General features: G+C 48.7%; 1 protein-coding gene across 11 annotated transcripts in view; it reads right to left on the minus strand.

Moving 5' to 3' along the window:
- The window catches only part of LOC139748260 (uncharacterized), a 392,710-nt gene that overhangs the window by 234,505 nt on the left and 133,047 nt on the right, over positions 1-25,158 (minus strand). For all 11 annotated transcript variants that reach the window (XM_071661213.1, XM_071661283.1, XM_071661232.1 and 8 more), the window contains exon 2: positions 1-573. This exon is cut by the window's left edge and continues 1,240 nt beyond it. The gene's annotated coding sequence lies outside the window, so the exon portion shown is untranslated. The remainder of the gene's footprint in view (positions 574-25,158) is intronic.

Raw genomic sequence — 25,158 nt, forward strand, 5'->3', positions numbered from 1 at the left:
GGAGGAGCGCGTCATGGGCGGCAGACGGACACAGCCCCTGGTGCCGGCCACCTACGCACTAACTTGTCCCCACACCACCCGCTGCTCATGGACGGTTAGCTAACTTCTCCAATCCGGGGCGTCGTCCTGGGCCGACTTGTGCATCATTAGCCACAGTCCCGCCTGCTCAAACGCCCGTTGCCACTTGCCACAACAACGCTCGCCCGAAAGGAAATATTCTCTCCCTCCCTCTCTCTCTCTCTCTCTCTCTCTCATACACTGGAGACGAAGCTGGCGTTCGATCGTGTTGTCATTATATTCAACCTATGACTACCTTTAAGGATTTATAGTAAACACTTAAAATAGAACTATAAACCAAAAAGTATAAAACTGTATTTTCTCTTTTTTTTATTATTATTATTATTATTATTACGGAGAAAATGTCCACGAGTCACTAGTAACCATCAAAATAAAAGTCTTTTATGGAGCGTGAAGGACTGGCGGCTGTCCCCGCTTCGGGCAGCCATCACGGGTACTGACTGTCACAACCGCGGGTGGAGAACCTCGCTGCTACCGCGCCACAACCATCGTCACCTGCGTCAGGAGAGAGAGAAAATAAAGCGGTTAGTGCATGGATGTGAAGGTGGATGAGTGAGGGATGAGGAGACGCCACTGCATCTACACCACACGAGGACATGAGAGAAAGGGGCGATTAATAATACATGGACGAGTAGCCTTAACAGGGAAAGTACAAAAAGTAATAAATGTGTAAAAGACTCGTGTAAATACATGTGTTAAGACGTGTGGTTTAAGTTACACTGACATTAACGATATATATATATATATATAACTTCAGTCACCACTTTCTTAAAACCATAATAACTTCAGACATGATGATGGTTTGACGCGCGGCTTCCTTCAGTGTGTGTGTGTGTGATTGACACACGTCCTTAACTAAACATTTACAGAGAAATTCATAGCTTATGGCAGTGGGGAGGAAGGAGGGGAAGGAGTGGGGAAGGAAGAGATGTTTCCCCTTCGCAGAGGGATCACATCATTAATTCCTCCTCAGCCTGCTGATAACACTTGCAGGACAGTGACTTACATGTTAGATATATTAACCCATTCATTCCTCACTCTTGAATGACCTTTAATTCCTCGCTCTTAAATGACCTTCATAACGGTATCTTAATTAACACCACCACCCCCACCTTTCCAAACTTATTTTCCCGCTGGCCCCCGTTTCCTCCGTGCCGGTAAAAGACCAATTCATTTTCCTTGTGCGCTAAATACGTACCACCACCATCATCATCATCCCCCGCCCGCCCACAATCCATCAACCCGACCAGTCCACGCGCGGGCGCTTGGAGATAGCGGGGTATTTTTAAACTCAGGCGATGTGGCTGGAGAACCGATAAAATGATGGCGTCTCTGAATTTGGCATACGCCTCACCCTGATATCTATCTATCTATCTATCTATCTATCTATCTATCTATCAGTCTATCTATCTATCAGTCTGTCTATCTATCTATCAGTCTATCTATCTATCTATCTATCTGTTTATCTGTCTATATATCTATCTATCTATCTATCTATCTATCTATCTATCTATCTATCTGTCTATCTATCTATCTATCTATCTATCTATATATATATATATATATATATATATATATATATATATATATATATATATATATATATATATATATGTGTGTGTGTGTGTGTGTGTGTGTGTGTGTGTGTGTGTATTGCACGGGACGTATTCTGAGCGGGGAAAGGTCGAGGTCTCGCAGAAAGTTTATTCCAGTTAGGCAGAGAATTGACGTGTGTGTGAACCCTGACTCCCGTGCTTCTTATTACCTACAAAACTGAAGCCTTCAACCTACACACACACACACACACACACACACACACACACACACACACACACACGTAGGGGGATTCCGTGTGGTGTCGTGGTTGGCGTCGACCATGTTACATATGCACGCGTCCGCCACAGGGTCTAATCCTGGGAGAGGCAGACGGCCCACTGTCAACCCAGCTGTTCATCCTTTTCTCGGGGCTTAAGAGACGGGGCAACACGAGTGTCAATTTCCCTCCCCATAACACATACATATATAGTAATCACATATGGTAATCACACATATACACAGATGGTTCCAGGTCTTGGACCTGGAACCATCTGCCCTTCTCTATACCAGTAACAAGGTTTCGTGTACTGTGCCAAGAGCATCTGGCTGTGCTGTGCCACGGACCTATATATATATATATATATATATATATATATATATATATATATATATATATATATATATATATATATATATATATTCTTTCTTTTCTTTCTTTTAAACTATTTGCGTGTGTGGACGTGTATGTATATACATGTGTATGTGGGTGGGTTGGGCCATTCTTTCGTCTGTTTCCTTGCGCTACCTCGCTAACGCGGGAGACGCGACAAAGCAAAATGAATAAATAAATGAAAAAATGAATATATATATATATATATATATATATATATATATATATATATATATATATATAGTCTCTTGCTGTGATGACGTAATTTCTGTGCTGCTGTAATAACACCATCTGATAATCACTGTCTTCTCTAGTATGAACGTTGGTTGTCCGTTCTAGAAAAGGACATAATGCCCCGAATGCCACAAGGACAACCCCTTGTGTCCCAAATGGCAACCCTTGAAAAAGAAAATTAGTCCAGTGGCATCTCGTGGTCGGTTTCGTCCGGACGCGCGTGCGTGCAAATGGCTTCGGTGGGCAGAAGCGAAGGAAACTGGACGTATATGACCGCGCCGGTGTTCTTACCGTAGACTTTCACGGTACGCGCTCGGGGATGGACGGTGGCGGCGCCCAGGTCGGTGTGTGGCGGAGGGATGGCAAGCTAGAGGTGTGTGTGTGTGTGTGTGTGTGTGTGTGTGTGTGTGTGTGTGTGTGTATCTGTGTGTGTGTGTGTGTGTGTGTGTGTGTGTGTGTGTGGGAGGGCGGGAGGGGTTTTCTGGTCTACGGATCAACACAGGTTCTGTGTCTCCCATTCCACGTGAAAGGCTTCTGTGTTTGTGGGTTTGTTTGCAACGTTTTTTGTTGTTGTTGTTGTTGTTGTTGTTGTTGTTGTTGTTGTTGTTGTTATTGTTTGTTGTTGATGTAAGTGTTTATTTGGTTTCCACATGCGCCGTTTTTTTTCTTCTTTTTTTTTTTTTCCTTTGAGCCGCAACGTCTATATTGTGGTGTTTGTGTTTATGCAAGCTCACTGTAATGCACTTTTAGTGTATATATATTTTTTTTATTTTCGCTGAGAGCCACAGTGTTTTACGTGTGTTTCGCTGAGCCACAGTGTGTGTGTGTGTGTGTGTGTGTGTGTGTGTGTGTGTGTGTGTGTGTGTGTGTGTGTGTATAACCACCTTAATTCTCTCTGTACATAAATCCTTTCATACGTCACAATGTATTACGAACTCTGGCCTATAACGAAGCGGTGTTGTGAGGGAGGGATCTCGCAGAGCGGCAGTAGGCTTGCAGCACTTCGTTCAGCCGCTGGGGAAGTAGTTGTGGGAAGCGCAGCATCGCTCCTCCATCTAACCTCCAACGGAATGGAGGACGAATCTCATATAGCATATGGTATTGGATTGTCTTCTCCCCGCGGAGGTTAACTGTGTATGGGCGTCGCTTCATCTCAAGACTTCGTAGGTTTCCTATCTGCTCAGTTTCCCTTAAACAAACAACATGAAGGAGGAGAGATTATCTCCTGTTTCCCCCCCTCCCTCTTCTCCCTCTTTCCTCTCGTTCCTCCTTTCTCTGGCCTCATCAAAAGACTCTTCTTCTTCTTCTTCTCGCATGGAAGAAAATGTATTGAATCGGAGTGGGTTTTTTTTTTTTTTCCCGATATCCGTTTTCTTTCTTTTGGAGAAGAAAACGACCTATATATAAAAAAAAATGCAACTCAAAAGATTATACTTTTCTTCTTCTTAGCTTCACACGGTAGGGGTTCCGCTGGACGCTGTGTCGTGCATGTAAATTCACAGGCATCAGTAACGCTCGGGGTTTCTTGTTTATTATTATATACGCTGGTCCACACGCACGCACACGCGCGCTGCGTGCCGAGAGAGAGGATCGCATCTTGCATTATAAAACGCAGTGCCGACCCATCCCTCGTCTCTCTCTCTCTCTCTCTCTCTCTCTCTCTCTCTCTCTCTCTCTCTCTCTCTCTCTCTCTCTCTCTCTCTCTCTCACACACACACACACACACACACAGAAATGAACCATCTGATGCACTACAGGCCAGAGCGGCGGCCAGGACTCGACAGCCAGGGCCAATCTCGTCTGCCAGTTTTACGTCCAGTTCACCTCCGCTGAAGAATGTGTGTGTGTGGGGGGGGATATGAACCGCCTCCTTCGCCTGCTGGGAGGAGGCTAATGGTATTTGCCAGCATTATGGTAACTGGCTGGTGACGGACAGCAAGCAGCCAGCAACCCCTCCTCCTCCTCCCCACCTGGAGCATTATGCCGATCTATCGGCTCTTGAATGAATAAGAGAAGACTCGTAGCGCGATGTTGGAAGTAATGACCTTGAGGGTTCGAGGACGACGTTATGAGCCTTGGGCACGACGAGAGGCGACCCCTTTGAGTGTCGATGGCGTGACCCTTTCGACCCTGACCCTTGAGTGTCGATGGCGTGACCTTTCGACCCTGACCCTTCAGTATCGATGGCTTGACCTTTCGAACCTGACCCTTGAGTATCGATGGCGTGACCCTTTCGAACCTGACCCTTGAGTGTCGATGGCGTGACCCTTTCGAACCTGACCCTTGAGTATCGATGGCGTGACCCTTTCGAACCTGACCCTTGAGTGTCGATGGCGTGACCTTTCGAACCTGACCCTTGAGTGTCGATGGCGTGACCTTTCGAACCTGACCCTTGAGTGTCGAAGGCGTGACCTTTCGAACCTGACCCTTGAGTGTCGATGGCGTGACCTTTCGAACCTGACCCTTGAGTGTCGATGGCGTGACCTTTCGAACCTGACCCTTGAGTGTCGATGGCGTGACCTTTCGAACCTGACCCTTGAGTGTCGATGGCGTGGCCTTTCGAACCTGACCCTTGAGTGTCGATGGCGTGACCTTTCGACCCTGACCTTTAAAAGGACATGGCGCTAGAAATGCGGCAGCAGCATTCAAATCAAGTTCCCGTTGGCATATATTACCTCCAGACCTGTGTGAATGTCAGAGTAACCCCGCATTGGGGTTGAATTCCCGAAATAAGCCTTTGTAAGTAGAGTGAAGTATGTAAGTAAAGTGAAGGACGTAAGTAGAGTGACGTATATTTCGACTTTTTAACCTACCAACACCGTGGGCCCTCCAGCCACTTCATTTTCTGAAGCAGGAGGCCCAAGGAGCAGGTCCTCCAGTTAATGTCTCTCTTCATTCACTTCATCTGAGGCCCTCCCACTCCCTCTTCGTCCCAAGTCCTCCCGGAATGCATGCCCCGGGGGGAACTTCAGAAAGCCCAGTCATGTTGTATGGTAGGATCTAGTGTACGCCCGGTAGTGTGGGCACAGTCCTGCCTCCTCGGTTCGTCCGTCCACGAAGGCCAAGTTCCTCTGTACGTCCGGTCCTTCTCAACACTCACCCGTTGTGCCTGGTCCCTCTCCAGAGGGCAGGCCCCCACCCTACACCGGTCCTTCTGCGTGTCAGATCCTTCAACACGTCACAGGATCACACGCCCCGTACCTTTTACTCCCTCCCGTGCACGCGCGAGGCAGGACACTCACTCGACGAGCTCTCCTTCATGCATGCGCTGCGCAGGTCATCATCATCATCATCATCCTAAACACATCCTCCAGGCCCTTCTCCTTCGTCAGGAACGGGTACCAGAGGCAGGGGGGGGGGGGGGGCGGCTCATGCTGGCCCAAGGATAATGGTGTGGGATCCCACCCACCAACCTTGACCTGCCTCGCCATGCCACTCACCCACACCACCCCCAACGCCTGCCTCGCCATGCCACTCACACCACCCCAATGCCTGCCTCGCCATGCCACCCACACCACCCCCAACGCCTGCCTCGCCATGCCACTCACACCACCCCCACGCCTGCCTCGCCATGCCAATCACACCACCACCCCCACGCCTGCCTCGCCATGCCACTCACACCCCCCAACGCCTGCCTCGCCATGCCACTCACACCACCCCCAACGCCTGCCTCGCCATGCCACTCACACCACCCCCCAACGCCTGCCTCGCCATGCCACCCACACCACCCCCAACGCCTGCCTCGCCTGGCCATCGTTTCCCCTAACTTTTCGGGCGAGTAATCTCCATCAGGGTTGCAATGGTGGCCGAGACTGGTTAATTGTCGACGCTGCTCACAGCAGCCACTCATGTCCCAGATGATGGTGATATATATATATATATATATATATATATATATATATATATATATATATATATATATATATATATATATATATATATTTTTTTTTTTTTTTTTTTGCTTTGTCGCTGTCTCCTGCGTTTGCGAGGTAGCGCAAGGAAACAGACGTAATAAATGACTCAACCCGCCCCCATGCACATGTATATACATACACGTCCACACACGCAAATATACATACCCATACATCTCAATGTACACATATTCATATATATATACACACACAGACACATACATATACGCACATGCACACAATTCACACTGTCTGCCTTTATTCATTCCCATCGCCACCTCGCCACACATGGAATACCATCCCCCTCCCCCCTCGTGTGTGCGAGGTAGCACTAGGAAAAGACAACAAAGGCCCCATTTGTTCACACACTCTCTCTCTCTCTCTCTCTCTCTCTCTCTCTCTCTCTCTCTCTCTCTCTCTCTCTCTCTCTCTCTCTCTCTCTCTCTCTCTCTCTCTATCTATCTCTATATATATATATATATATATATATATATATATATATATAGTGCTAGGCGTGGTTTTCAAAGAGCTTGACCTTCGTGTGTCAATTATTTTTCTATTTATTTATGTACAATTGTAAATTAATTAGTAATGCCCACACGTTCTGTACACAAGACACGTAAATACGTACTACACACACACACACACACACACACACACACACACACACACACACACACACACACACACTTGGGTCCAATATGACCCGACCCCCTCTCTCTCATCAGCTGGGAGTTGACCCAGTGGGACTCACTGCTCAGGATCCAACTAACCTCCCTCCCCCATGGTGGGAGAATCACCCAAGTTGACCCAGACCGCCCAACCGGATGGTTAGGTTATCTTCCCCCCCCCGGGGTCGTTCCTGGCCACGAGGCACTTGTAGTTAGCACACAAACAACCATCATTATCACCTCCCTAACCCCCACATCCCCCCAACACTAACAAGCCTTCTCGTGAAAGTGAAAATCATATCATAATGTTGCTCAGGTACGATTACTATCGTCTGAGTCTCTTCTCTGTGTTTCACGTCTGTGTGTGTGTGTGTGTGTCAGTTTCTCCTCCTCCTCCTCTTCCTCTCTCTCTCTCTCTCTCTCTCTCTCTCTCTCTCTCTCTCTCTCTCTCTCTCTCTCTCTCTCTCTCTCTCTCTCCCTTCTGGTGTTTTCCTCTTATCCCTCTTCCATCCTCTTCCGTTCCTCCTGTCCTTTTCTGTGCTTCTCCCGTATCTCACCCGTCCCTTCCTCTCCCTTATCAATACGCTCCTCTTCCTTCTGTTCTATCTCAGCTCCCCTCCTCCCCTTCCAGTTCTACAGTTCTCCTCCTCCTCTGTCTCCTGTCCCAACCTCCTTCCAGTCTAATCCTCTCTCTCTCTCTCTCTCTCTCTCTCTCTCTCTCTCTCTCTCTCTCTCTCTCTCTCTCTCTCTCTCTCTCTCTCTCTCTCTCTCTCTCTCTCTCTCTCTCTCTCTCTGCTCCTCCTTCGTGGTGACGGCGGGCTGCCAGTGGTGTGTGTGAGAGAGAGCGTGTGTGTGTGTGTGGGGACGTGAGAGGCTAGGATAATGAGGGGCCAGGGATGCGCTAATCTCCTCATACTTATTACCAACCTCACGCTGTCTGTCGCCGTCTCAATAGGAGGTTCCTGGTCACCCTGCCTCGCGCTGCCTTCTGTTGTCCCATTCATAACGCCCCAGACACCCTGCCTCACGCTGCCTCATCGTGAGGCCTCCTCCTGACACTCCGCCTCACGCTACCTCATCGTGAGGCCTACCCTGACACTCCACCTCACGCTGCCTCATCGTGAGGCCTCCCTCCTGACTCTCCGCCTCACGCTGCCTCATCGTGAGGCCTCTACCCTGACACTCCACCTCACGCTGCCTCATCGTGAGGTCTCCCCTGACACACTCTGCCTCACGCTGCCTCATCGTGAGGCCTCCTCCTGACACCCTGCCTCACGCTACCTCATCGTGAGGCCTACCCTGACACTCCGCCTCACGCTGCCTCATCGTGAGGCCTCCCTCCTGACACTCTGCCTCACGCTGCCTCATCGTGAGGCCTCCCTCCTGACACTCCTCCTCACGCTGCCTCATCGTAAGGCCTACACTGACACTCTGCCTCACGCTGCCTCATCGTGAGGCCTACCCTGACACTCCTCCTCACGCTACCTCATCGTGAGGCCCCCTCCTGACACTCCACCTCACGCTGCCTCATCGTGAGGCCTACCCTGACACGCTGCTGTCCCGGACACGCTGGCAGCGACGCTCATCAGAGAGTCACACGCTTCTCGTCATGTTACCGCGCACCCGTCACGCTCGCACCCTCCCTCCCTCGTCTAACACGTTCCTAATCTCCTTATTATATCACCTTCTCTGCCTCACGCTACCCTGCTTTTCCCCCTCTGGCACGTTAAGTCCATTCACTCTACACGTCACTGCATTCTCCACTCCCAGGAGCCTGCCGCATGCGGTATTTGGATGCGTCATCGGTCTTAAGTAAAAGGGGACGATTTGGTCAATAATGTCTTGGGAATTTTCATAATAATAATGATAGTAATAATAATGATAATGATAATAATGATGATAATAATGATAATAATTACAATGAACACCGTCCTTGGCAGCCATAGTGTGTGTGTGTGTGTGTGTGTGTGTGTGTGTGTGTGTGTGTGTGTGTGTGTGTCTTCAAGAAGAGAGATGAAGAACCGAACTGTAGTGTAGACGAGAGTAAAGGAAACAATATATATATATATATATATATATATATATATATATATATATATATATATATATATATATATATATATATATATATATATATATATATATCTTTTCTTTCAAACTATTCGCCATTTCCCGCATTAGCAAGGTAGCGTTAAGAACAGAGGACTGGGCCTCTGAGGGAATATCCTCACCTGGCCCCCTTCTCTGTTCCTTCTCTTGGAAAGTTAGAAAAAAAAAAAAAAACAAGAGGGGAGGATTTCCAGCCCCCCGCTCCCTCCCCTTTTAGTCGCCTTCTACGACACGCAGGGAATACGTGGGAAGTATTCTTTCTCCCCTATCCCCTGGGATATATATACATATATATATATATATATATATATATATATATATATATATATATATATATATATATATATATAGTACAAATACGCAACCGAACACGGAAGAGGGCAAGAAAGAGCGTTGGTGCAAGTGGTATTAAAAGTGTGTAGCAGTTTTTACGCTATTTTCCTCCAATTTTGAGGGATCTTTCCCCGCCTCATAATACCTTAAGGAAAATCTATATTAAAGATGAACTAGTCGACACATCCACCTTCCAGTATAGTTCTATATATACATATAGGAACAAATATAGAAGCCATAGCTGCATTCTTTATATCTTTTTTTCTGGCGATTTTTTCCTTTATCTTTTTTTTTTTTATTTTCAAGTTGCTGAATTCTCCGTAGACTGACGTCGTGAGAGCACGGCGTGCCTAGCAGGCAGAGTGGAGGCCCCAAGTGGCAGAGTGGATGGCTCAAGTGGCAGAGTGGAGGGCCCGAAGTGGCTGAGTGGAAGGCCCGAGTGGCAGAGTGTAGGGTTCAAGTGGCAGAGTGGAAGGCCCGAGTGGCAGAGTGTAGGGTCCAAGTGGTAGAGTGGAGGCCCCAAGTGGCAGAGTGGAGGGCCCAAGTGGCAAAGTGGAGGCCCCAAGTGGCAGAGTGGAGGGGCCCAAGTGGCATAGAGTGGAGGGCCCAAGTGGCAGAGTGGAGGGCCCAAGTGGCAGAGTGCAGGCCCCAAGTGGCAGAGTGAAGGCCCTAAGTGGCAGAGTGGAGGGGCCCAAGTGGCAGGCAGAGTGGAGGCCCCAAGTGGCAGAGTGTAGGCCCCAAGTGGCAGAGTGGAGGGCCCAAGTGTCAGAGTGGAAGGGCCCAAGTGGCAGAGTGGAGACCCCAAGTGGCAGAGTGGAGGGCCCAAGTTGCAGTCAGAGTGGAGGGCCCAAGTGGCATAGAGTGGAGGGGCCCAAGTGGCATAGAGTGGAGGGCCCAAGTGGCAGAGTGGAGACCCCAAGTGGCAGAGTGGAGGCCCCAAGTGGCAGAGTGGAGAGCACCAAGTGGCAGAGTGGAGAGCACCAAGTGGCATAGAGTGGAGGGCTCAAGTGGCATGCAGAGTGGAGGCCCCAAGTGGCAGAGTGGAGAGCACCAAGTGGCAGAGTGGAGAGCACCAAGTGGCATAGAGTGGAGGGCTCAAGTGGCATGCAGAGTGGAGGGCTCCAAGTGGTAGTGATAGTGTGGAAGGAGAAAATTACAAATATGTCAAACTTGCTCTTATATTTTGCGACACCAGACGATGCAGAACCAAGCGTCAGCTCACCTCACCATCTTTGATGCAGTGCACACGGCTGTTAACCCACCCCCCCTGTGAATTACCGTGTACTTCCGTCGACCTCCGGATGAGTACTGACCCGTGTGTGTCTGTCTGCTAACGAAACTTAACGAACGTGAATCAGATGGAAGGTGATTCAAGGTTAATTATACATTTAACAACTGGTAGGTTTAGCCATAACCCCACCCGATGTATTTCCGTAAATATCATGGACCCAAAAAAAAGATATATTTTACGAAATGAATATATAGTTTTCTTAAACGTTGTCGGGTCGAATTATCTTCTTTAGATTTTCATTTCTCTCATAACTCATAATAATTGCACCCCACCCCACACCACCCAGCCTCATACATGCATGGCACTGCTCTGCCATGCAGTAAAACGAACAACATTTACATCTATCTGAAGACGCAAGTCGAGGCGGCACCTGTAAATTATTTATTTACACCATGTTCAAGTAATTCAGTCCCCCCCCCCCCCCCACCGCTGCTGAAGTAAATCAGCCACAATTTAATTAAACTTCTCTCGCATGCTGCTGCTGCTCTCTCTCTCTCTCTCTCTCTCTCTCTCTCTCTCTCTCTCTCTCTCTCTCTCTCTCTCTCTCTCTCTCTCTCTCTCTCTCTCTCTCTCTCCCACGTTCGTATCGTCATTATGAACACCGTGTCTCGTCTAAAACACAGTATAGGTGCCAGGTGTAATTGTGTGTGTGTGTGTGTGTGTGTGTGTGTGTGTGTGTGTGTGTGTGTGTGTGTGTGTCGTTTGTAATAACGCTTGCCCTTCCCACCACCCCCCCCACCGTATCGTCGCCAGCTGACCTGGCCGGGAGAACTTCATCAGAGAACATTTAATTAAATGTCTCCAAGAACTTGCAGTAGTGTCTTCCAGCTGACCGACTGCCACACTGGAGGGTCTGGAACCAGCACTTGTGTGTGTGTGTGTGTGTGTGTGTGTGTGTGTGTGTGTGTGTGTGTGTAGTGTGTGTGTGTGTGTGTGTGTGTGTGTGTGTGTGTGTGTGTGTGTGTGTGTGTGTGTGCGTGCGTGCGTGCGTGTGTGTGTGTGTGTGTGTGTGTGTGTGTGTGTGTGTGTGTGCGTGCGTGCGTGTGTGTGTGTGTGTGTGTGTGTGTGTGTGTGTGTGTGTGTCCCTTAAGAGATGGTTGTAAAGAAAACCTTACCATCAACACAGATTCCAAAAGAGAGAACTGAGGAAGGAGCCATGTGAGGATTTCGTCCTTTACCTTATCATAGACAGGGTATTAGATTCCAAAAGAGGGAACTGAGGAAGGAGCCATGTGAGGATTTCGTCCCCTACCTTGTCCTAAACAAGGTATTAGATTCCAAAAGAGGGAACTGAGGAAGGAACCACGTGAGGATTTCGTCCTCTTAGACTCAGTCATTCTTTTTTTTTCCCCGGCGCTACCTCCCAAAGGCGGGAAACGTTATACCGGACTTCGATGGCTCGTCGTTCTAGGCTGAAGGCATCGGTCCTTTGTGGATTCGAAACTCGGATAGGTTTTTTTTCCGTGTTTTTTTCCGTTTTTTTCCGTGGTTTTTTTTTCGTGTTTTTTTACGTGTTTTTTCCGTGGTTTTCCGTGGTTTTTTTTCGTGTTTTTACCGTGTTTTTTTCCGTGTTTTTTTCCGTGTTTTTTTCCGTGTTTTACCGTGTTTTTTCCGTGTTTTTTTCGTGTTTTTTCCGCGTTTTTTTTTTAATGCAAGAACCCCCCTCCCCCCCTGGAATTTAAAGGTCCCGCGGTACTCTCGCTGCGTCAGGTGTATGGCCGTCATAGCATTTAAATAAAAGAAAAAAAAAAAATAAAACGTCCGATGTTGAGGAATTTCATGTCAGTGCTCGCTCCACCAGACTTATTTCCCATTTCAATGCAGTTCTGCGCATTAGTTCTGACAAACTGCTCTTGGCGTGAGCGTGGCCCATTGGATCAACAAGGTCTACATAGGATGGGGAAATAGGATGAAAAACAAAATCACAGATGGGAGAGGTAAGGGAAAAAAGAAAATATATAAATCAGGTAAATTGAACCAAAAAAAGGAAATTATTAGGAGGGGAAAAAAGAATCAGGGAATTTTACCCTGGAGGCAATAATATGATGAAGCCTCGAAGCGCATCTGCCTGTCATTTCAGTGCTTGTGACAAGCACTTGGCCTGTCAGTCATACCTGTCTATCAGTTATCCTGATCAACCACATTCAGGTTTGACATTCGAAGGCACTTGGCAACTCAGCAGCCAGCCTCCTGCTTGCCAAAGTGAGCCATCTTAAGTATTTTCACTTAAGAAGTAATGGTCAAAATTTGACAAAAAAAAAACAGAATAGTAAAAGAGTGTTTTCAGATGCGTCAGTGAATCTTCTATTTATCCCACTTCGTCATAGCCAGGCCAAAAGTTCATTTATTCGTAGATATACAGTGGTTGATGAGAGGAGATGATATGGTTTTAGGCTTTTATGTTAAGAAATATCTGTCGCCAGACCCGCCCGCCTCCCTCTACCTGCTTTGGGGGTGCTGCCTCTCCTTGGGGGGGAGAATAATCCCCCCTCCCTCCCAGACAGCATCTCCCCATGCCTCCAGCTTTCAAAATTTCACCCACCTACTTCCAAAGTTGTTTTGATGGCCACAGGCACATAATCATCCTATAACATACATCCCCCACAATTTAGCAGGGTTCAGAGCCGTGTCTCAAACATCAACATTTACGAGAAAATTTTTTTTATAAGATGTGGTTTTTCCCTCTGGCGTTATCAGGCCTCCCCCTCCACACATCTTGACCCCTCACACCAGCAGTAGTGTGACACCCCCACACACCTCGCAGCAGCACCCCCTCCACCTCCTCGCACATGTGTGGGAGGAGTGTGGTGGTATGCCGGACATTAAGCTGGTGACACGACACAGTGTGGTGGTGGCCAGTGGATGGGGGGACGTTCCCGAAGCAATGGTCAGCGAAGTTGTTGATGTATGTGCGAGCATAAAAGCCAGTGGCATGCGGGAGTCTGACACACGCGTATTGAAAGCTTCACTTCTTTTTTCCTCGTGTGTTAGAAAAGTATGCCGTCGTATCTGGTGGTGGTTGGGGGGCGGGCTCCTCAGAATGGTGTGTTGTCATGCAAGTCTGGTGGTCGTTTTGGGGTGGTGGTCCGATGGGAATCATTCCCTTCTTCCTTAAGCAAGCTGGTGGCCGTTTAGAGCGAAGACCTGCTGGATGCTTCGCCTCTTTTCAAGCCGGGGGGGTATCACATGAGGTGTCCCTTCAAGTCATGTGGGACATCATACTGGTGCCAGCAGTGGAAACGTGTACTGGAAGACATAACAGAACTGGATAGATGTGGTCTCGGTCCATATGTCATAACAGGGGGGAGGGCGGCGACGAGAGAGGGAGGTATGTAGATCAGGGAGTGAGAACATGACCCACACACCTTGATCCACACCCACGTAACAACTGACGTCCATGACATCTGATCCAGCTCTTTACTTGCTTAGCTTAGCTATATGTTAGGCAGGAGGTGACCATCTGCACAGCCAGCAACTCATAGTACAATCCAGAGGACAGACTTTGACTGGGTGTTTTCCTATTTCGCTTACCAGACGCTGGTCCCCCCTCCTCTATTGCTAGTCTACAAGAGATGGTGAATGTGGTGCTTAAGGAGTTGGGAAAACAAGAGAAAAAGAGGCGCATTCCCATCGATATTGACCCGGTAGAGATGCAGTTGCATCACTATACACGTATTAGTAATGTGGCGATGGTGCCATGAAATTGAACGCGTCTGTCAACAGATTCTGTAAATTAAAATCTTTTCCATGTTTTCTGAAGTATTGCTGATGCTCAGTACTCTTACATATGATACGTATCTCATGTACGATGCCTCGTCGCAGATAAAAAAAATTTTCCCTGCAACATTTAAGTGCATTTTTAATCTTAAATAGCATTAAATGGCTTCCGATTCTGTTGGATTCTGTCCCAGTCTCCATAATAGCGATCAGATTCGCAATATTTTCTATTGTCGTCTCTCTCTTAGGTAACCAGTTCCAACTCCTTGTAACACTTATACTTAAATGTCATCGTTAAAAGGGATCCAGGAGTCTGTTGATTTCGTGATTTTGTAATGTAATTAGAATTAAAGCGATAATGTAGGCTCTAATTCTGTTCCGAATCTGATCTATAGAGTTTAAGGTGTTTGGGGGTGCAGGTGTGGCGGTGAGGAGGGAAAATTGGAGTCTGCAAGGTTGTTCTTCTGGTTTTGAAGGCGAGGGAGGGTGGAGGCCGCCTTGCTGTGTTCCATCGGTTTACCTGGATTAATCAGTGAAAAATATGACCCTTTCTTCCTCCCGTTTTCCGTAGGGGCCCCGGGTTAAATAATAACCGGACACACAGTGCTGTAATGGACCCCGGTGTTTGGCAGATATTTTAGAAAAGATTTTCACCCTTTCTTCTTCCCCTGAGGAAGATCTTTTATTATTCAAAACCAAGGTCGTGTCTGGAAGTGTATTTGTCTCTGCAGTTTTATACAGATGACAACGAACAGTTTGCCACATCAAGGAAAGAAATATAAACGTTACGAATGTTGTGGTCAAAACTTAGAGGAATTTTTTTTACCACCTCCCCCCTATACACAACCCAGTACAGTAGAATTTTTCTGTTTCAGGTTTTGAATCTTTTCCGCCAACGCTGGATTAGTGTAGTTTGTTTATAGTTACTTTTAGAAAGAAGAAAATTCTGATATTATTTTTGACCTTTACCTTGATGTTTTGCGAGTCAGGGTCACACACACACACACACACACACACACACACACACACACACACACACACACACACACACACACACACACACACACAATGTTGTCTTTGCTCCTCATTCGTGACGATCTCATTCGTGCAATGTAATTCTCATTCCTGCGCTCCGTGAACCATTCGTAAATATCGAAAGGTTTAAAGATTAAAGATCAACATTAAATATTTAGAGGCGGGTCCTCTTGAAATGTTAATAACGAGGCCTGAGAACAACGTGGAAGCATTTACATACATGTATAAGGAACTTATTAAACCATTGTATAAGGACTTATTAAACCATTGTATAAAGACTTACTAGACTATTGTATAAGGACTTATTAAACTACTGTATAAGGACTTATTAGATTACTGTATAAGTACTCATTAAACTACTGTATAAGGACTTATTAAATTACTGTATAAGTACTCATTAAACTACTGTATAAGGACTTATCAAACTATTGTATAAGGACTCATCAAACTATAAGAAAAGCCTTATGATATCAAGTACAACAAGTGAATTCGTCAAACAAGACAGAAACCTGACAGCAAACTACCCGAACCGCACGACTTCCAAGGTCACCCAAAGAAATCCCCACCCACCCACCCTCAAGTCGCCGGGGAGTGTTATGGGATGTTCACTCGCTCATCACACCAGCAGATGTGATGCTGTAGGAGGAGGAGGAGGAGGAGGAGGAGAATCCTCCTCCTCGGGCAATGCGGCGGTATGAAATGAGTACGACAACGGTATTGACGGAGTCCGAAGCTTGTGAGACACAGGGTTATACAACGGGTGTGACGACTTGGCGAGTGTGTGTGTGTGTGTGTGTGTGTGTGTGTGTGTGTGTGTGTCACGTCATACATTCATAGGTGCTTAGGTGCTTCCCGTGTCAACGCCACTTGTATTCTATGCAAAAGATCAAAACAAACGTATGTATTTCACAAAGCACTACGGTAAGTTCACACACACACACACACACACACACACACACACACACACACACACACACACAAGTCCTCCTCCTCCTCCTCCTCCTCCTCCTCCTCCTCCTCCTCCCTCACGAATCCTGTTGACCTTAATTTCCTTAATGTCCTCTCGGCCGCTGGGGGTCAGGAGGAGGGGTCAGGAGGAGGTGGGGGTCAAGGCCAATCGTAATGAATACTACACCAGCGGTGGCCTTCCAGCACGAACTGTAATTTCGCTAATGCGTCTTTGCCCGTGAGCTCCAGCTGAATCGTCTCGTCTCGTACGTTCGTATTCTACAGAATACCAAGGGCGTCGTGGACAAACTCAAGGCGTCCGTGAATCCAATTACGGTGCTCGCTGATGGCAAAAGGGGATCCAAGTAGCTAGTTCGATTAGGTTCATGAATACGTCACAGGGAGCAGGTGCTGTGGGAAAGAAAGAGAAAAAAAAAAGGACTTTGTTCATCATTGCTCCCCAGCTTCATAGATGTTTGTTGATTAACGCTCCTGGACTGATAGAGCTCGCGATGACCCATGTCATCTGTAAAGGAGTTTTGTCCTGCCATTGGCTTACAGCTGTGGAGGCTAGGGTCCGCTTGGTGGCTACCTCCACCCACGCCCTCCCTCCTACCCTCCACGCCCTCACAGGCAACACCCTCGTAACACCAGCAACATCCTCCCGTCAGATGTCTGGTGGGAAACTAATATACATTTTTTTTTTCTTAGCTTTTTCTACTCTCCAGGGGAACCCCCAGGTGTGAGTAGCCTCATATTTTCACATTACTTTTCGCCTCCTCACCAGCACATATCTTCTCCCCCCCCCCCCCCAAGACGTTGTAGCAGCGCCCCACACACCCCCTCAGGTGTGTGTGTGTATAATTATCACGCTAGTCAGCCCACGGGCGTGTGATACACACACAGGGTGGATCTCTTCCTTGCCCGTGCGCTCCCAGCGGGGGAGCATATATATTTTCCGCGAAGCACGCGGGAGTACGTACATTTCACACGCGCGTGTGGGGGGGGGGGGGGGTTGCACGTGTTAAACTTTCGGCACCCGCGTGTCTTCTGGGAATCAAATTTTTTTCTTTTTCTTTTCTGATATGTTTTCAGGGAGGTGAGCTTCCTCCAGGAAAGGGAGGTGGGTGGTGGTTGGAGGGAAGAGGGAGGTGGGTGGTGGTGGTTGGAGGGAAGAGGGAGGTGGGTGGTGGTTGGAGGGAAGAGGGAGATGGGTGGTGGTAGTTGGAGGGAAGAGGGAAGTGGGTGGTGGTGGTTGGAGGGAAGAGTGAGGTGGGTGGTGGTGGTTGGAGGGAAGAGGGAGGTGGGTGGTGGTGGTTGGAGGGAAGAGGGAAGTGGGTGGTGGTGGTTAGAGGGAAGAGGGAGGTGGGTGGTGGTGGTTGGAGGGAAGAGGGAGGTGGGTGGTGGTGGTTGGAGGGAAGAGGGAGGTGGGTGGTGGTGGTTGGAGGGAAGAGGGAGGTGGGTGGTGGTGGTTGGAGGGAAGAGGGAGGTGGGTGGTGGTGGTTGGAGGGAAGAGGGAGGTGGTTGGTGGTGGTTGGAGGGAAGAGGGAGGTGGGTGGTGGTAGTTGGAGGGAAGAGGGAAGTGGGTGGTGGTTGGAGGGAAGAGGGAGGTGGGTGGTGGTGGTTGGAGGGAAGAGGGAGGTGGGTGGTGGTTGGAGGGAAGAGGGAGGTAGGTGGTGGTTGGAGGGAAGAGGGAGGTGGGTGGTGGTTGGAGGGAAGAGGGAGGTGGGTGGTGGTAGTTGGAGGGAAGAGGGAAGTGGGTGGTGGTGGTTGGAGGGAAGAGGGAGGTGGGTGGTGGTGGTTGGAGGGAAGAGGGAAGTGGGTGGTGGTTGGAGGGAAGAGGGAGGTGGGTGGTGGTGGTTGGAGGGAAGAGGGAGGTGGGTGGTGGTGGTTGGAGGGAAGAGGGAAGTGGGTGGTGGTGGTTGGAGGGAAGAGGGAGGTGGGTGGTGATGGTTGGAGGGAAGATGGAAGTGGAAGGTGGTGGTTGGAGGGAAGAGGGAGGTGGGTGGTGGTGGTTGGAGGGAAGAGGGAGGTGGGTGGTGGTGGTTGGAGGGAAGAGGGAGGTGGGTGGTGGTGGTTGGAGGGAAGAGGGAGGTGGGTGGTGATGGTTGGAGGGAAGAGGGAGGTGGGTGGTGGTGGTTGGAGGGAAGAGGGAGGTGTGTGGTGGTGGTTGGAGGGAAGAGGGCGGAGGCATAAAGACCTTGGTTGGTGGTTGGGTCGAGATCGCTTGGCCAACAACAACAAGAAGCCCCAAAGCAGGACCTGCTTGCTGCCCAGGTCTTGTTAAATCGGCCTCTTCTCCTCCTCCTCCTCCTCCTCCTGCTCCTCCTCCCACATGATAATCATCCCGCCAAATTAACAGAGTGTAACTCGAGGGGGCGATTACTGCGGACTGGTTGTACGCGTTGCGCTAATTGAGCAGCCATTGAGCGGCATTAGGTTTGAAGATATGGAGCGCCAACGCCAAAGGGGTTAGCGGCCGGCACCAGGCGAGCCGCGCACGGTCTTGTGAAGACAGTAAAGACCGAGGATTTGACGTTAGCTGCTGTGAGGACGTGGGCCAACCCTTTCCTACCGTACGTTAACCAACCCAAACCTCACTTAACCTCCGTGTGGTTTAGGTTTTGCTTAAACCTGAGCGAGAAGTTGGTAAATGACTTAAGATATTGATGTGTATAATCTGAACTTCGTTCCTCGAGAAGTGCCTTCGCGTTCATGAAAACTCAAGACTTGATCCAGCGAGGTTGGGTTATTCGGTTGAATTTCGTAATAAACGCAGTTCATAAGCGTCAAATGGATTTTTGGTGGTATTTCCAAGATAAAAAATCAGTCTGACGCATATGATACTGGTGGGTAAAATCTCCTGCCGCTGCAGACACCGACCTCAGCTTCCCAGAGGTGTCCACGGAGCGTAGCGCGACCCCACCCCCTTGCGCCCAGAGCATCAGCTAGCAACACCTCCTGGCGTGTGTGTGTGTGTGTGTGTGTGTGTGTGTGTGCCGCCGCCCGCCCCGCAGCGGAGGACCACAGTCGCTGGCGTTCATGTCGAGGGCATCAGTGCTCTGTCGCCTCCTCCCTACACACACACACACACACACACACACACACACACGGGTCTAACTGCATCCGTTGGGTAAACTCACGCTTACACAGGAGCAACGTTGTCCAGCTCATCACTAGGAAAGGGGGGAGAGATGGGTGGTCATGACAAAGAGAGAGAGAGAGAGAGAGAGAGAGAGAGAGAGAGAGAGAGAGAGAGAGAGAGAGAGAGAGAGAGAGAAAAGGGGAACGGTCTTTCATTCGCGTTAAAAAAAACTATATATATATTTCCCCCATTAAAGCCAACTTTATTATTCGCTCTATTGTTTAACATATTGATTGTTTCACGGCTGACGCAAACAACTAAAATTTTTGACGTTTATCTCTCTCTCTCTCTCTCTCTCTCTCTCTCTCTCTCTCTCTCTCTCTCTCTCTCTCTCTCTCTCTCTCTCTCTCTCTCTCTCATTGTCTCCCACCCTCGCCACATCTTCACAATCCTGTGTAAAAATGCGATGTTTCCATTACCAGGAGGGGGTGGGACATAAAAACGTCAGTTGTGGCAGTATGGGGTAAAAACTCCGACGCTGAACAGAATATATAACTTTTATTTTTTTTTTCTCTCTCTATCGATCGTGTACAGCGTTATCAACGCCACACACACACACACACACACACACACACACACACACACACACACACACACACACACACACACACACGAGAGCTATAGTGATCTTGACGGAGGCTAGTGGAAAAAATATTACCATAAAACATCTGAAATTGGCTCCCGCTGGTACTGCATATTGCCTGCCAAAGGTCTCCTGTATTTCATTATATACGGGACAGAAAAAAAAGTAAAAGAAATCTTAAGAAAACGTCTGCTAACTGGAAACTTCTCTACGTTGTCTTTAGCAGATTTTAGCCATAGGTCTGAGAGGCAGCGTTGGTTCACAGGGGGAGTGGAGTGAGGGAGAATGGATCAGAGAAGTTGCAGTCTTGTTCTTAACAACATGTTCAGCGCGTCAGTAATTACAGACTACTGAAGAACTCCCATGGGTGTAGAGATGATGGTGGTGGTGGTGGTGGTGTTGGGTTTGAGGGGTAACATGTGGATTTGAGGGGTAACATGTGGATTTTATTTGTCTTTCCATGGATGCGAGGATGAACGGCCCTGCGTCTTGGTATACGTGGATGATGAAGACCGACCTGGCCAGACCCAGCAGATAAAAGTAGTCAGGTCTCTGGTGTTGACAATGAACAACGGAGAGTGGAAACTGGAGCATGATGAACATGATGAGGGGAAAAGTTAATGAAGGAAAGGGTGCAGGAGGGAAGGAGGGAGAGAGAGGTGAGGGGTTAACTATGAGGGAGAGAGATTATGATGGGAGTTTACCAATACGCTGGGTCAGGCGGTAGATGACATACGCGCACGCGCTAAAGGGTTAGTTGGAGATCCTGAGGAGTGGGAGGAGACGAAGGAACGAGAGAGGGAGCACACAGGAGCAGTGAGGGAGAGGGAACGTGCCAGTCGAAGCTGTAGAAGGCTAAGGGTAATAAAAGGAGGCAAGGGGGAGCGGCGTGAGAGGTTTTACAGGAAGACAGATGAGAGGTACGCGGGCCTAGAGAGAAGACGAACAAAAAAAAAAGAACAAAAAAAGAGGCCATTAAGGAGCTTGGGTAGAGATGCACTCTGGGCCATTTAACAGAATTAGGAGAATGTCCAGGTGAGAGTCACACCAAAAAGCCAAAAGAAAAAAATATATATATGTAAAGTCTGGAGTGACGATCTTCTCTTTACTATCACCTAGGAACTGTCTTGTGGAATGGGTGCATACGCGAGAGTTGGAGAGGCAGCGGTACGCAGTGTGGCCCCGGCGGTGGCGACGCAAAGAAGCGGCACCAGCCCACGATGAAGGTTAGGTGAGGAACCACCGCACATGAAGTGGGGCCAGTTGATGAAGGGAAGTGGACGACAGTGGAGGGGAGGAGGAGGAGGAGGCAGAGTATATTCAGTGGGTGGTGCGGGATGCCGTCACCTTACTTCTCCAGTGGACTGAGGTTGGTAGACTTGGAGCACGGAGCGTGACACACCGCCTTAGTGATTTGATAAAACTGAGGTCAAAAGATCATAGGCCAAGGTCAGGTGTGTGTGTGTGTGTATGTGTGTGTGTGTGTGTGTGTGTGTGTGTGTGTGTGTGTGTGTGTGTGTGTAGTGGGGGTCGGGGCAGTTGGCTGCGAGAGTTAAGAGCAGTCAGCTCCTTGAGGAGGTTCTGATATCGGCACAGCCATCAGCCTCAAGGAGTTTCAGGAGGCGAGGTCAGCAAGGTGGAGTGCACGGCAGTTGGAGACGGAGTGGTAATATAGGAGTGAGTGCATGACGAGGTCGGGATGGAGTGGTAATATAGAGGGAGTGAGTGTATTACGAGGTGTGGATGGAGTGGTAATATAGAAGGAGTGAGTGTATTACGAGGTGGGGATGGAGTGGTAATATAGGAGTGTGTATTACGACGTGAGGATGGAGTTTTAATATAGGAGTGAGTGTATTACGAGGTGGGGATGGAGTGGTAATATAGAATGAGTGAGTGTATTACGAAGTGGGGATGGAGTTGTAATATAGGAGTGAGTGTATTACGAGGTGGAGATGGAGTGGTAATATAGAAGGAGTGAGTGTATTACGAGGTGGGGATGGAGTGGTAATATAGAAGGAGTGAGTGTATTACGAAGTGGGGATGGAGTGGTAATATAAAGGGAGTGAGTGTATTGCGAGGTGGGGATGGAGTGGTAATATAGAAGGAGTGAGTGTATTACGAGGTGGGGATGGAGTGGTAATATAGAAGGAGTGAGTGTATTACGAAGTGGGGATGGAGTGGTAATATAGAAGGAGTGAGTGTATTACGAGGTGGGGATGGAGTGGCAATATAGAAGGAGTGAGTGTATTGCAAGATGATTACGAGTAAATACAAGATTTTCTCCAAAGACTGGGCTAACGCGTAGCGCCCATCGCCTGAAGTAATAGGGTTACGGGGAACCAGTCATGTGAGTTACGACGTGTTGTCATGTGGTACGTGCGAAACGAAGCGAGAGCATATTTATATTTTTGTGTGTGTGGATTGAGTCAGTAGCTCACGTGTGGGTGAGGCAGGAAGAGTAAAGATAGGTGAACTGGACAGCCACTGAAGTGTTTAGTTACACTTCCCCGGAGAGAGAGAGAGAGAGAGAGAGAGAGAGAGAGAGAGAGAGAGAGAGAGAGAGAGAGAGAGAGCGAAGGGGAGCAGATAACCGTAGGTAGAGAGAGAGAGAGAGAGAGAGAGAGAGAGAGAGGGGGGGGGGGGGCAGATAACTGTAGGTAGAGAGAAAGAGAGAGAGAGAGAGAGAGAGAGAGAGAGAGAGAGAGAGAGAGAGAGAGAGAGAGAGGAAGGCAGATAACCGTAGGTAGAGAGAGAGAGAGAGAGAGAGAGAGAGAGAGAGAGAGAGAGAGAGAGAGAGGAAGGCAGATAACCGTAGGTAGAGAGAGAGAGAGAGAGAGAGAGAGAGAGAGAGAGAGAGAGAGAGAGAGAGAGAGAGAGAGAGGAAGGCAGATAACCGTAGGTAGAGAGAGAGAGAGAGAGGCAGGTAACCCTAGCTAGATCTCCTGCTCCAACGTGATGTGCTGGAGGGCAGGATTATTGTGCCCCAGGATTCCTAATCTGTATAGATGGAGACTGGACTGGACTAGACGGTCGGGGCGTAGAAGGCTTAAAGTGTGTAAAATACCTTCCCTCCCTCCCTCCTCCTCCTCCTTCTCCTCCTCCTCGTCCTCTTCCTTCTCCTCCTCCTCCTCCTCCTCCTCAGGTCAGCGTCACTTGGCACTGGGTAAGCGTTAAGATCCCCTGGCTGGTTGCTTAACAGAAGCACACGTCACACACACACACACACACACACACACACACGTCACATATATGTAACTATAGGTACCTGGAATATATATATATATATATATATATATATATATATATATATATATATATATATATATATATATATATATATATATATATATATATATATTAATAAGACGAGCGCAGGAGAAAAGAGTAAAAATCCTCATCTTAAAAAATTAATGATATAAAGCGGGTCTCTGCGTGACGCTAAAGCCGAAGGGCTTTTCCCTTCCCTCCTCCAGGAGGGAAGGAGGGAGGGATGAGATTCGAATCGCTGCTCTGCAAACTGTAATTAATCGGGTGGACGGTTGACCGGGTGTTCCTGGTGTGTTTTAATCGGTCGCTTGGCATACGTCGGCGTCGGAGGGATCGGGGCGTCGTTACCAAAGGCTAATTCAGCGTTTGGAGGAGACGACCCCCCCCTCCCCGTAGGCTTACCGCGAGAAGGGTGGATATCAGCCCCGTCTTTTGCAGCTCGCTTCGTTTGCACCCGCGAGACATCTCGACTCTCTGCTGCACACCCCACACAACCCTTCCCCAGGTAGACGAGGACGTATCTCTTACTGGCCTACTTTAAAGCCACTTACAACAGCTACCGGTCCACTTCATTGCCACCTACAACAGCTACCGGTCCACTTCATTGCCACCTACAACAGCTACCGGTCCACTTCATTGCCACCTACAACAGCTACCGGTCCACTTCATTGCCACCAACAACAGCTACCGGTCCACTTCATTGCCACCTACAACACCTACCGGTCCACTTCATTGCCACCCACAACAGCCACCGGTCCACTTCATTGCCACCTACAACAGCCACCGGTCCACTTCATTGCCACCTACAACAGCTACCGGTCCACTTCATTGCCACTTACAACAGCTACCGGTCCACTTCATTGCCACTTACAACAGCTACCGGTCCACTTCATTGCCACCAACAACAGCTACCGGTCCACTTCATTGCCACCTACAACAGCTACCGGTCCACTTCATTGCCACTTACAACAGCTACCGGTCCACTTCATTGCCACCTACAACAGCTACCGGTCCACTTCATTGCCACCTACAACAGCTACCGGTCCACTTCATTGCCACCTACAACAGCTACCGGTCCACTTCATTGCCACCCACAACAGCTACCGGTCCACTTCATTGCCACCCACAACAGCTACCGGTCCACTTCATTGCCATCCACAACAGCTACCGGTCCACTTCATTGCCACCCACAACAGCTACCGGTCCACTTCATTGCCATCCACAACAGCCTCTGCCATAGTCTATCAACAAAGCCACGGACGGAACCCACTTGATACAGGCGTCTGATATTTCGCTGATGATATTCCGATGAAGATCAATTTCTCGCGTACAACATTTCGCTGAGGATACTCAGCTGAAGATTCATTTCTCCAGGGAGTAGTTAATGCCCTAGGTTTCGATCGTCAGACACACGAAGAATTCCACTCCCCTCCATACTTTCTGGAACACAATCCAGAACACTGGAGAGCAGTTTTGGACCCAAGTTCCTCCCGCCCGCCCGCCCGCCCGTGAGCACGAACACCCAGCAACTAGATCTTGGGGTCCGTTTTCTTCACGTGAACTAATTCTCACGTACTTGGTGCATCGGTGACGATGGTGAGTGGTGCTTCAGACATTCGTACTACGTTGC

Source organism: Panulirus ornatus, chromosome 5 (genome assembly GCF_036320965.1).
Source record: "Panulirus ornatus isolate Po-2019 chromosome 5, ASM3632096v1, whole genome shotgun sequence".
NCBI lineage: Eukaryota > Metazoa > Arthropoda > Malacostraca > Decapoda > Palinuridae > Panulirus > Panulirus ornatus.